Genomic DNA, 14,254 nt, shown 5'->3' on the forward strand with positions numbered 1-14,254 from the left:
ATGGAACAGGGTAGAACTGCACCCGTGGTTTTCCAAGACTGTAACTATTTATGAGAATAGAAAGCCTCATCCTTCTCCAGAGTGGTTGGTAGTTTCGAGCATCTGATCTTGGAGTTAGCAGCCCAACACATAACTATTATGTCACCAGGGCCCCATACAAACACACACACACACACACACACACACACACACAAATACATGCATACACACACACACAACACAAGGGGTGGGGGCTCAATAGTTCATGGAAAGATCCATTATCTTTTGATTCCATTTCTCTCTGAACTTTTTGAAGCTGTCTGATATATATATATATATATATATATATATTACCTTTTGACTACCATTTATATATATATAAATGGGCTTTGTGTGAACCATCTATCTTATATGACCTTAATCCCAATTGTTTGAGAAAATACCATATTTGCTTTCCACTCTGGATGTACAATTTTACAGTACTAGCAGTACTGTGTGAGGGGTCCAGTCTCTCTGCAACTCCTTCAGCCTTTGTTGTTTTATGCTTGAAAAGAACAAAAATTTTGCTATCAATTCTTGAGTGAGGTGTTATCTCATTGTTGTTTTGATTTGCATCTCTCAGATGGCTAGTAATCACATGCATTTCTTCATGTTTCTTGGCTATCAAAATGCCTTCTTTACCATGTCCCTGCCCATTTTATAACTGAGTTATTTTTCTGTTTATTGTTGAAATGCTGAAGTTTTCTGATTTTAGGGATTAGTCTCTTGTCCAATATGTCATTGCAACCCCACCCCCCAAGTCTGTGCTTTTTGTTTACATTTTGGTGAAATCTTTTGATGCAGATAGGTATATTATTTTTAGGAGGTCCCACTCATCTATTCTTTCTTCTATTTTGTGCATGTTCTTCATTTTTCATTGATGATTTTGATATTTATAGAACTTAATTTTTTTTTTTTTTTTGGTTTAGGTGTTTGTTACATCATCGAAAATCAGGGAGGAGGCCAGAGTCAGGATCCAGGTGTGATGCACTGAGAGCTGACATTAGGACAAGGGTACCAGATATAGAAAAAAGGTACTTAAATCTTATTTTGCTGCCTCATGTTGTAAAACGGTCCCATTGGTCATTGGTGTACAATAAGGAATTGTCAGAATGGATACATTTAGGCAATATGGAAAATATCAAGATGTCTTACTTTCTAAATCAGCCTCAGTCTAAGGCTAGTCTACCCATTCTTCACAGCAAGACATGAAGCAAACCATACCCACTGCTGTTGAGTCGACCTGACTCATAGTGATGCACGGACACAGAACTGCTCTGTAGGACTGTAAAAAGCCCTCTCTGGTTAGCAGTCCAATTCATTGCACTAGTAGCACTTCTAAAGAAAGGAGTGGTCATGAACAGGTGTGGATTTTTGAAATAACCTTGCAACTCTGTGAGAGCAAGCTAACCCACTAACCCACTGCCAGAGGGTTGATCCTGACTCAAACTAGACAAGGCTAACTGGAGCAAGAAGCGCAATTGGGAGACCACTCAAGAGTATGGGTGATATGCAATGAGAGCCTACATTGTGACAAGGATGGTGGAAACACAGGAGAAAGCACGTAACAGGTAGGAGCAGGCAGAAGGACTAAGGGATACATCTTATAATTCTGGGTTTGAACATGTTGAATTTGAGATGCTTGCAGATACTTCTGGTAGTTCAGTCTAGTAGGCACATGGGCGTTTTGGAGCTCTGGTGGGAGGTGAGTGCTGCCAGTATTTTGGCTCAAGCTCAAATTAAAAAAAAATTAATTTTTTTAATTAATCTGTAGTTCATTTTGTATATGAAATCCTGCTTTATTCTTCTCCAAATGTAATTCCAATGCTTCCGGCACAATTTGTTTAAAAGACAATCTCTTATTAATATAAAGTGTTTCAGTCTTTTGTCAAAAGGTAGTAGGCCACAGGAGTAAAGATAGCATCCAGGTAAAATCACCTACCTAGTGCTCCTGCTGTTAAATCAGAAAATTAGGAGGTAAGGAGGCCAATATTGGGATGCTAGGTGCTAAACATAGATTAAGTGTACTGTGGTCGGGTTCAGATCTCCCTCTGCAATTTTCACCCATGGAACAAATCAAGAAATCACTGAAACACTCCAAGTTCACTGAATGTTCCCATGGGTGCCACTATCCCTCACCAGATCCAGCTGGATGGTGTCCACTACTCCTTTCAACACACAAGATATGAGACTCGCAGTATCCATTAAGTTCCCCAGGCAGCTGTCTAAATGTGGTCATAATTCCAGGCTCTCAGAAAGTCTCTGAGAACTAGCCACAAAAACTCCCATTGGATTTCCCCTCTATGCTCGACACCCCACTCTTGCATTCTCAAGCTTTGCATCCTCACTCCCTAGTCATGGAGTGACTACATTAGCAATCCAATTTCCCTCTCTCCCCATCTCTGTCTGCCAGCATGGGTAACAATAGATAATTAGTCACTATTTGTAGCAATTGAGGAGCCCTGGGATATTTACCCATGATATGACAGTGCAGGAGAGCAGGGAGTGACACAGGAGTGCAGTTGGGGGAAAATTCAGATCCAATCGACCCCATAACCACTTGGCTAATCTAATCTCTCTTCCCTGCGGGACAGCACAGCAAATTCCTGATACCAGGGCATGCCACAAGCCCATTATAAAAAGAAAAAATAATTTTAAATGCTTACAATTCCAGGATGTGTTCCTTTGCAGAAACCTGGTCCTAGTCTATTAGTACCATATTAGCATAACAATAAATGTAGAAGTCACATCCCCAAAGACTAGCCTAGGATTTTAACATAACAAAATAGGAAAAGCCAGGGAATGAAAGCCACAGCCCAAGCCAAAAACGGGTGCTACCAGTTCAGTGTTAAAAAAAGAGTCTTTAAAAGACTGCAAATTGTGGCCAGACACTCCTGATCAGACCTGTGTTCATGTTGCAGAACAACTCCTTCAACAGCAAAAGAAAAGAAATAATAAAAAACAGGACAGAGTTAAATGAATGGGAAGACAAGAGGATAATACAAAAATTCAATGCAGCAAAAATCTGGCTCTTTGAAAGGATCGACAGAATAAACAGCCCGCTGGCAAACATAACCAAGGAAAAGAAGAAGCAAACATCAATAGCAAGGATGAGGGATGAAACCGAGAACATCACAATGGACCCCAACAAGATTAAAAGGATAATCACAAAGTACTGTGAAAGTCTGTATTCTACAGAATTTAACAATGTGGAAGACCTGGGCAAATATCTGGAAAACAATGCCTCCCTAGATTATCCTAGATAGAGGACAAGAAACTCAATAGACCCATAGCAAATGATGAAATAGATATGGTTATAAAGAGATTACCAAAGAAAATATCTCCCAGACTAGATGGCTTCACAAGAGATTTCTACAAAGCATTTAGGAAAGAGCTGACATCAATCCTCCACAAATTATTTGAGAACATAGAAAAAGATGGCAAACTCCCAAACTCTACATTCTACAAAGCCGGTATAACTTTGATACCCAAACAGGGCAAGGGTCCTGCAGGAATTGAGGTCTCCAGACTGATATCTGCAATGAAGCTGGATGCAAAAGTCCTTAACAAGATATTGGCCAATAGAATACAAAAGTATATAACACATATCATCCATCATGATCAGGTGGAATTCATTCAGGAATGCAAGGATGATTTAATATCCAAAAGTCCACCAATATTATTCACCACATTAATAATAAAAAGTTTAAGAATCACATGATAATATTGATAGATGCAGAAAAGGAATTTGATAACATCCCATATCCATTCCTAATTAAGACACATAAGTAGATACAAATGGAATGGGAATTCCTCAAGTTAATACAGGTTGTTTATGAAAAGCCAATAGCCAACATCATAGCCAATGGAGAAAAAATGTAAACAACCCCACTGAAAAAGGGATAAGGATGCCCCTTGTATGCACTTCTTTTCAACATAGTACTGGAAGTCCTAGTTAAAACATAAGGCAGCAGGACAGTAAAGGTATATGTCTGGGATAGGAGGAGGTGTAATTACTGCTATTTAGAGACGATATGATTCTACACATTGAAAACCCCACAAGCTCCACAACCGGTGTATTGGCAGCAATAGAGGGATACGCAAGTGTGCTGGAATACAGGATCAACAAACAGAAGTCTATTGGTTTGCTATATACTTCAGACAAGATCACAGAAGAGAAGAACAAGAAGTCAGTACCATTCACAAATTCCAAGAAAAAACTGAAATATATAGGGATATATCTATACAAATATTCAAAAGACTTATACAGAGAAACTACAGAACCCTACTACAGGAAACCAAAAGCGACCTCCACAAATTGAAGAATATCCCATGATCATTGATCAGAAGATTCAATATAGTGAAGTTGTCAATCTTACCCAAAGCACTATGTAAGTTTAATGTTATCCCACTCAAATACCAACACCTTCTTCAAACAATTGGAAAAGTTGACCACCAATTTTATATTGAGAGGGAAGAAGCCCAGAATTAGCAGAGAACTCCTCAAGAAGAAGGACAAAGTTGGAGGGTTCATTTTAACTGACTTTAACACTTTCTATACACCACAGTGGTCAAAACAGCACGGTACTGGAATAACAACAGTTAGACAAATGGGAAAGAATGGAAACCCAAGAAATAAAACCATCAGCATAAATACAACTGATCTTCAGCAAGGACCCAAAAAGCATCAAGTGGGAGGTGGATGCCCTCTCTAACAAGTGGTGCTGGAAACAATGCATATCCACCTGTAGAAAAACGAAGCAAGACCCTTGCCCTCATCCCATGCACAAGAACAAACTCAATGTGGAACACATACCTAGAAGTAACCCCCAAACGATCACGACCATTAACGAAGGAATCGGACAAACTCAAGAATCTTTGTGCAGGGAATACATAGGATAAGTGTAGTGGGGAAGGATACATACACAGATTAAGCTGAAATCAATAAGTGGAATATACTAAGGATAAAATACCTGTGTGTTGAAAGAATTCACCAAGAGAGTAGCAAGAGAATCCACAGAGTGGGAGAGGATTTTTAACAATGACACAACAGACAAAGGGTTTATTACTAAAATCTACAATTTCCACCCAGCGTGCAAAAAGGAGAAAGCAGTTAACCCCCTGAGGAAGTGGGCAAAAGACCCGAACAGAAGTTTCCATAAGGAGGAGAAACAAATGGACAATACACATATGAGAAAATGCTTCTGATCATTAGCCATCAGAGAAATGCAAATTAAAACAACTGAGAGATACCAAATAACACCCTTGAAGAAAGCCCAAATCAGAAAAGCAGAGAGCAACAAATGTTGGAGAGGATGTGGCAAGATTGGAACTTCCCTCCACTGTTAGTGGTCGTGTAGATACCTATAACTACTATGGAAAGCCATCTAGCAATACTTAAAGCAAATTGAAATTGAGTTACCTTATGATCCAGCAATTCCTCTACTGGGCATATACCCAGAAAAACTAAAAAATAGACCACAACCAATCGTCTGCACTCCAATGTTTATTGCAGTGCAATTCACAATCAAAAAGAATTGGAAACAACCTAAAGTTTCATTGATAGATGAGTGGATTAAAAACTGGCATATGTACACAGTGGAGTACTAGGCATCACTATAAAGCACTGATGATCACATGAAGCACATCATCTCGTGGGAAGAGTTGGAGGAAATTATGCTAAGTGAAGTTAGCCAGTCACAAAAGGACAAGTGCAACATGAGCCCACCTAGTGGTAGGGCAGGGTACAGACCAAACCCAAGAATGTACATGTCATTCCAACACAAAGGGGAAAGGGAGTTGGGGAGAGAGAAAAGGGATTAAAAAAGAGGGATATGATTGCACTTGGGGAGCAGGGCACTAATCTACACTGGGGGAGGGTATTATTTATGTCTCCAGAGAAATAGGAGTGTGAGTGCAGACTCCACCATAGTATGCCAAACCCTGAGGACAAAGTTACCTGCAGTAACTCATGAACAGAAAGGTCTACAGGGCTGGCCACAATCAGAGCCAGTATGAACCCGCCCCCCTCCATCACCTTGAAGTATGTGCTAAAGAGGACAACAGTAAACCTACAAGTTGGGGAGAGGGGGCAGCCTGCCTCGCCTCACTCTTATTCTGGGTCTCTTTCTTTATCATGAAGTTGGTGATTAATTTTTCCATCTCTGTAAAAAATGGCGCTGAGATCTGGAATGGGATTGCATTATATTTAAATATTACATTGCTTAGCTTTCCAGTCTTTGTTCAATATTTTAGGTGTTACACGTTGGGTTACAAACCGCATGATCGGCAATTCAAAATCACCAGCAGCTCCGCGGGAGAAAGCTTGGACTTTCTACTACCATAAACAGTTACAGTCTCAGAAACTCACAGGGGGGTTGCTATGAGTCAGCATTGACTAGATAACAGTGAGTTTATTTATTTTTTTCTTCAAAGAATCAACTTTTTATATATTGATATAGATTTTTTTGGTCTGTGAGAAGTCACTTATCTATGCTCTAATCTTTATTTTTTCCTTTCTTCTGGCGGTCAAAGGCTTATTATGCTGCTCTAGGTTTAATTGTTGAAAATGAAGATAATATCGGCTCTTTCATTCTTTTATGATGCATGTGCTTATTATCATTAAGTGCCCTAAACTTACTGCTTTTTGTGTGCCTCATAGATTTCGATATGTTGTTTTTTCCATCTTATTTTTTAGAAGCAATATTAAACGTTGTTCTTTAATTCTCCTATACTCACTAATTTTTAAGTAGAGTGTTGTTCAGTTTCAATGTATTTGATTTTTTCCCTTGATCTTCCTATTGTTGTTTCCAATTTTATAGCATTGTGATATGAAAAGATGGTTTGTAGTATTTTGTTGTGTTTAAGTTTATTTAATGCTTGCTTGGTGGCCTAACATATGATCTATTCTGGAGAATGTTCCATGTGTGCTGGAAGAGTTTATATCGTTCTGTTGTTTGTTGGAATGTTCTCTATATATCTAAGAGGTAAAATTGATTGTGTGATTTAGTTCCTTTGTTTCTCTCTTCAGTTTCTATTTGGTTTTTCTGCCCTTCCTGAGGAGTGGTGTATTGAAGTCTCCTACTAATATTGTAGTGTTGTCTATTTCAATCTTCAAATCTATAAAACTTTGATTAATATATTTCAAAAGTCTTTCAATGAGTACATAGATATTTGTTACAGTTATGCAATCTGACTCAATTGTCCTTTTACTCAGTGTACATTATCATTCTTTGTCCCTCATGGTGGACTTTGCCTTGGAGCCTATTTTATCGTAGGTTAATATCTCATTGCTTTCTTATTACTTTTAGTTTGATATTTTGTACACATGCTTTGATTTTCAGTCTGTTTTTATCTATGATGCATTTCTTGTAAGCAGTATAGCGATTGATTCTGTTTTCTATTCCATTCTACCACTCTCATTCTCTTGACTGTTGCATTTTATTTATTTACATTGTCTCATTAGTGATAGGTACACAATTATTATTGTCATTTAACTTTGTGTTTGTGTGTGTCAGTTTTTGTTGGTTTTCCTTTTTCCTCGAAATTTTCTATGCTAAGTTCATTTTGTTTTCTTATCAATATTTTTCATTGCTATTATATTACAATTTATGAGGTCTTTTTGATTTCTCTTTATTATGTTAATGAGTTTTTTCCTATATTCTTTGATGTTACAGTGTTATTTATTATTTTCTTCCCAAGTTTAAAACAGTCTATACTCTGTTGAAATCTATTTCATTTTCTCTCCATGCAAATGTTTTTTAGATCTACATTATTCCTTCCATTTAATTTTTAATTACCTTTCTTGCGGATTGATATCTCTAGCTCCTTATTTCCAGTATTGTAAATTCGTTTTACTTTGATTAATACAAAAATTGTACTGACTTCTGAATAGTTTTGTCTTATACATTAATCGCAGCTTGATTTCTGCTGTTTATTTTCTGTTCAAACAACTCCCCCTGCATTTTTTGTAAGATTGGTGTTGTGTTACAAAATTCCTTTGATTTCTCCTTGTCCTGAAATGCTCATATACCTCCCTCATATATGAGGGAGTGTTTTAATAGATATAAGATTATTTTTTGTTTTCAGTGTTATATATGCCATCCTATTATCTTCTTGTTTGCATGGATTCAACTGAAAAATCAGAGCTTAGTCTTAAAAGGTTTCCCTTTGTAGGTAATTTTTCAAGTTTCCTTCAGTGCTTTGCTATGTTGTGTTGATTTTTTTTTCTTTTTTGGTGTCTATTCTATTTGAGATGCTGACAGTTTCTTGTATAGTTATTTTTCATCTTTTATGCTGTTTGGGAAATCTGCTTCCAACAGCTTTTAGACAATTGTTTTCTGTGGGTTTTTTTTGTCTCTCCCTTTTCTGGGATTTCTATGAGGCTTGTTATTCCTCCTGGTAATGTCCCACACAAGCCTTAAACGGTCTTTAGATTTTTTTTGTTCATTTTATAGATAACTCTTCTCATAAATTAGCATAAGGAGAATTAACTTTAAGATCACGAATTTTTCCCTCCATTGCTTCAATTCTAATGCTATGTTATTTCAATGTATTATCTATGTCTAATATCTTATGTAGATCTTCTGGATTTCTATTAGCTATTTCTTTATAATTTCTAATTTTTCATTTATTTTGTGAGAATGCTTATTTTTTCTAAATTCTTCTACAGTTCTTTTAAATTGTTTTCTGTAGCTTTATAGATATATTTCTCGATACATTGAAAATATCTAAAAATCACTCTTCTGAATTCCTTTTTTCATCGTTCCAATGCCTTATCTTTCTCAGATAGTTCTTTTGACTATGTATTGGTCCTTTGTTTACACCATTAAATTTTCTTTTTTGTATGAGTTCTAATTGTCTATTATTTCTAAGACAGTGTGTGCGTGTGCGTGTGCGTGTGCATGTGCGTGTTTATTTGTTGGTTAGGGGGATTCTGCAGTGTTTAGAGGTTCTTGTCCCTATGTATAGCATTTGGAGGTGGTGGGGTGGTTAGGCTGTATGGGGGAGTTGTCAGTTGTCTCTATTGAGAAGAGCAATAATGAAACAATTAAAAAAAATGAAAATATTGAAAAAAATTCTTTTAAATGAAAATATTGACCTACAATAGCAAAGATCAAACAAACAGAAAAGCCAGGAAATATATAAACAAACAAAAGATGAAAAAATAAAATAATAATACATAAATAGATAGAAAAATAAATATTTTTAAGGAAAATCCAAGCAGCAGTTGGGTGTTTGGGATAGCCTCCACCACAGACCTTGTGAATGTTTGGGATTTTCCCCTCTAGTGCTGCTCTGTCAGTTTAAAAATAGCTCTGTGCCGACATATTTGGGCACAGAGCCTTTGAGTCCACAAATGTGTGGACTTAGGAAGTCTTTCAGTATGATAAAAAAAATCTCTCTATATAACATGTATCACATATTTGCCCAAAGGGATTTATAGCCTTTTACTGGAATGACTAAGTATTGGGGAAAATAATATAACCTCACTTTTTAAGACAAAGGCACTGAACTCTTGCTAATCCCAGGAAATGAAGAATGTGACTGTGGCCTGCAAGTCAGAATAAGGATGTCTCAAGGTTAGTTTATAAAGAGAGTTTGAGCTGAGATCCATTTGATAGTGGATTCAGTGGACCTGAGAACATAGCACATAGTGATTTCTCAAGTTCACAAATGCACAATTGGAATAGATATACTCAGCAACTAGCAGAACTCTCCCATTTGTTCTCTGACATGTGGAATTCATGATATTATCTAGAAAAAAAAACTGGAAGTGATTAGAACTGCCTCTATCTGTAACCTAATCAATCAAACCAACAAACCAACCAACCAAACAAACAAACAAACAAACACACAAACAAACAAAAACAACCAGCACATACCTGGAAAGTTTGAAGAAATTATACTTTCTGAATTTTGAAATAACATGATTGAAATATTGGTGACAGAAGAGCCTAATGAAAAAGGATACATGGATGGATATTTTTAGAAATGAGCATAACAAAATGTGAAGACATTTGTGTCTCATGTAAATCTCAACAAATAGTGACCACAGCAGAGAAGTGGTCAAATAGAATGACAGGCTGCAGGCTGTGTGGATACCATTCAGCCTCTTTCCACAGCCACTCAGATCATAGGCTTATTAACTAAGTGGCCATGATTGCATGGTTGGAAGTCATATAAAGGTCCAGTAAAATGATTTGATACTCATCAAAGCTATCCTGACTTTGGCCACTATTGAAGGATCAATTAGCTAGCAATGGAGACCAATTGAATTCTTAATTCAACATTTCCTGGGAAGGTTGATTTCTTTAGACCACTTCCATTATAACAGGAATAGCTTTTATTTTTACTGGAAAGGACACCAATTCTGAATATAGATTTTATTTCTATTTATATAATGATCTTCAATAGATTTAGGAAATGTCTTATCCATTGTCATGACACTCCACACAACACTGCATCAATTTAAAGAATTCACTTAACACTTAATAGAAAATCATGCATGGCAATGAGTTAATGCTCAAGGAATTCACTGGTCTCTATGTTTGCTGTTACTCATCACTCTGAAGGAGCTGTCTTGAAACAATGGTGAAATGGACTTTGAAGAATCAGTACCAGTGCCACCTATGATCTAACATCTTGAAGCCAAGACCTTGATGGATCAAGAAACAATGCTTCTTCTCCAGGAGGTTATCAAAGTTCTATATCAGCATACAATCTACAGTGCAGTTTACCTTTTGGCTAATACTCATCGATCTAAAAATTGAGTACACAAGGGAGTGGCACTACTTACTACTGCCATTAATAAGTCATTGTGTAAATATTCATATTCTTCATATTCTTTCTCCACTTATCTAAAAGTCTTAGTTCCAAAGGGGGGACATTTTCACCAAGAGACATAACACTGCTTTCACTGAATTGAAACTACAGACCGTCTCTTGGCTGCTTTGTTTTTCTCATGATTTTGACTCACTAATAAGGGAGGTATTGTATTGATTATGGTGATTAATCATGATTACTAAGGGGAAAGTTGTATTAGAAAGGACTATGGCAGTGAGTTTCAGTTTTAACACACTGGAGGTAATGAAGAATATATCTGGAATAGAGCAGATCCCCTAGGTTGTTTTTTAATATTACCATGTTCTGTAATCATTATCAATGGAAAATTACAACTGCCAATTTCTCAGAATCTTCAAAAATGAAATGTTTCAGTAATATTTACCCATCATGTAAAGTACCATGGCACGCTGAGATTATTGCTGAGAGCAACAGAAATATGGAATGGGTAAGAATGAAAGCAATTTTAAATATCAGCTACTTAGCATTTAAAAATAAAATGCCTTAACGTTGTCCTCTCTGGGTAGAGGTTACTGGTTTTTTAGTTGTACTCAGTGTGCTATCTTAATTTATGTTCTCTATTTTATGTCTCTGGTTTCTAATATCCATTGTGATTACTACACAGAACTCACAGACAAAATTCACGATTAAGTGGTTTATTAAGGAAGTTCAACAAGTTTTAGTAACTGTGTGAAATGCCCAGGGTTGAATTGTCACAAAATTCTTTCAGGTATACTAATAAATGCCCAAACCCAGGGACATTCAGCTCAAATTCCATGGGTCAGCAAACTCAGCCTCCTGACTTAAGTGCCTAGAGGTGTCTTACTCCACAAGCCAGAATCCTGAAAAATGCTTTTAAATTTATTTCCTGTGGGTGGGGAAGTCTATTATTTTGTTCTGTGTTATGCTCCTGGTTCTTCTGCTGCTCCTCTGATTTTATGATGTCTTCTTGATCCAAGAGGTTCATTGTGCACGGATGTCAAGATGTACTCCTGCCTCAGCTTTTGCTGGTAATCAGATACCTCCTCTTACTTCTCAGAGGGCTTATTTTACAGACAGAAGAATGGCACTCCAGAGAATACTGTTCAAAATTAGTTAGGTGAAGCATATCAGTATCTTCTCCCCACCTTAATACCAGAACAAGGCAGAAAAATATTATTTGGTGAGATTTAAAGACAATGGGTAGAAAAGCCACGTTAAATAATTCACTGTCCCTAAAATCAGAATAGTTGTATAATTAGATAGAATTATGATTTTGTAATCACTATTTATTTTGGAAATTGAATATGGTTCAAGGAGTTGTGTATGAATTAAAAGTAAAGAAGTTGTGAGCTAGGATGGTTAATTTTATGTATCAAATGACTCAGCTATAAGCTCAGTTTGGTCAAATACCTTTCCACTTCGTTTTATGAAGTAATTATCAGTGATTAATTCAGTTGACATTATTTTTTGTCGTTGTTTTTAGGTGCCTTAAAGGCAGGTACAGCTCGTAGCGACTTTATGTACAACAGAATCAAACACTGACCAGTTCTGTGTGATCCTCACAATTATTCTTTTGTTTGAGCCTATCAATGCAGCCATTGTGTCAATAAATCTTGCCAAACGTCTTCCTTTGTTTCATTGTCCTTCCACTTTACCAAGAATGTTGTCCTTCTCCAGTGACTAATATTTCCTATCCGCATGTCCAAAATACATGAAAAAAAGTCTGTCATCCTTGCGTCTAAGGAGCGTTCTGGTTGTACTTCACCCAAGACAGATTTCTTGTTTGTTTGTTTTGTCCATGGTACTTTAAAGATTGCTCACCATCACCATAATTCAAATGCATAGATTCTGTTTCCGATCTCCTTTATTCAAAGTCCAGCTTTAATATGCATAGGAAGCAATTTAAAATACCATAGCTTAAGTCAGGCACACCTTAGTCCTCAAAGTGACATACTTGGGACAGGTGGACGGTGAGCAGTAAAAGAAGATGAGCTGGTTGACATGTGGGTCACACGGGCTCGAGTGTCTAGTGTAATTAGCCTCCATCCTCAGGAACGGTTCTAGAAGACACAACCATGATTGATCAAGGACGGGATATGTGCCCACGAAATTGGCATATTTGCTGAGAGATGCTAACCGATGGGGCAGCAAGGTTTTGTAAGCATGTCACTGGAGCATCGGTTGACCTACCTCAGCACTTGCCTGCTAGCCGTGGGGGCCGTACTGCTGTATTTATGAAACCTGCATGGGAGGCTTGTCACGTGATGTATTGAGTCGGCCCAGAGATCGTCGCATCGCTCACACCAGGCTGAGAAGTGAGCTCCGCTTGAATGACAGGGAGTCAGAGGCCTGGGGAATTCTGACATGCAGCCCTCCTATCCCTCCTCACACCAACAGAGCTCCTGAATTTCCCCAGAACATTGGCTACACCTGTGCCTTTGGCCGTTGTCTCCGCCATTGGCAGGGCAAGCCCAGGGCTCAGCAGAGCATGCTGTGCTGTTAGAAAAATTAATGCCCAGAAAGGAGGAGACAGCAGCTTGAGAACTGATGCCTCTGCAGAAAATAGTTCTCCAGGTATATGCTCTACGCGGCATTCCATGCATCTTCACCCTACTAGCCTCCCCCTTCCACCTACCCCTTGTTCATCCCCTCTCTGCCAGTTGCACAGTTTCTGTCTGCCTTTCTCAGGAGCCCACCTGTATTTTCCCACTTTCCTCCCAGCCACCACTGCAGGAGAGGAGATCTGTGAGAAAACTGGCACATAGGCTCCTCCTCCTTCAAAGGAGGGTGGGGGACGTACAGCAAATGACCAGCAAATGGGGAGCCAGGGCTAACGGATGTGTGTTTGTGGAGGCGGGGAGGGACTCAGAGGGAGGTGGACATGTGGTGAAACACCAATGTGGGAGAGGGTTGGAAGGGCACCCAGCCAGGAGGGTGAGTGAACAGGGCCTGGGCCTGGAAACTTTCCACTTTTCATAACTGACATTTTCATTAATATTAAAATGCAATCTTGATGAGAACTATAATATCTGAATACCTTTCCCAGGGGTTGAAGATCACCGTTTGCTTTTTGTTTCATCTTAATATATTGTGCTATCCATTAAGGCAGTGGCATTTCTGATTGAAAAAACGAGGGCAGTAAATTTCTTTGCTTTAAAGTTTAAGCTGCTGTTAACATAGACACTCCTGCTTCCTTGAGTAGTATTTTCATGATACATCTTTTCTATCTTTTTACTTCCAATATATTGTTATATTGGAAATGGGCTTCCTGTAGACAACATATGGTTGGGTCATGCTTTTTATTTTTTATTTTTTTATTTTTTAAACATTTTATTAGGGGCTCATACAACTGTTATCCCAATCCATACACACATCAATTGTGTAAAGCGTATTTGTACATCATTTCTCAAAA

The sequence above is a fragment of the Echinops telfairi genome, unplaced genomic scaffold, assembly GCF_000313985.2.
Source record: "Echinops telfairi isolate 266 unplaced genomic scaffold, ASM31398v2 ScPeMD7_42;HRSCAF=159, whole genome shotgun sequence".
Lineage (NCBI taxonomy): Eukaryota > Metazoa > Chordata > Mammalia > Afrosoricida > Tenrecidae > Echinops > Echinops telfairi.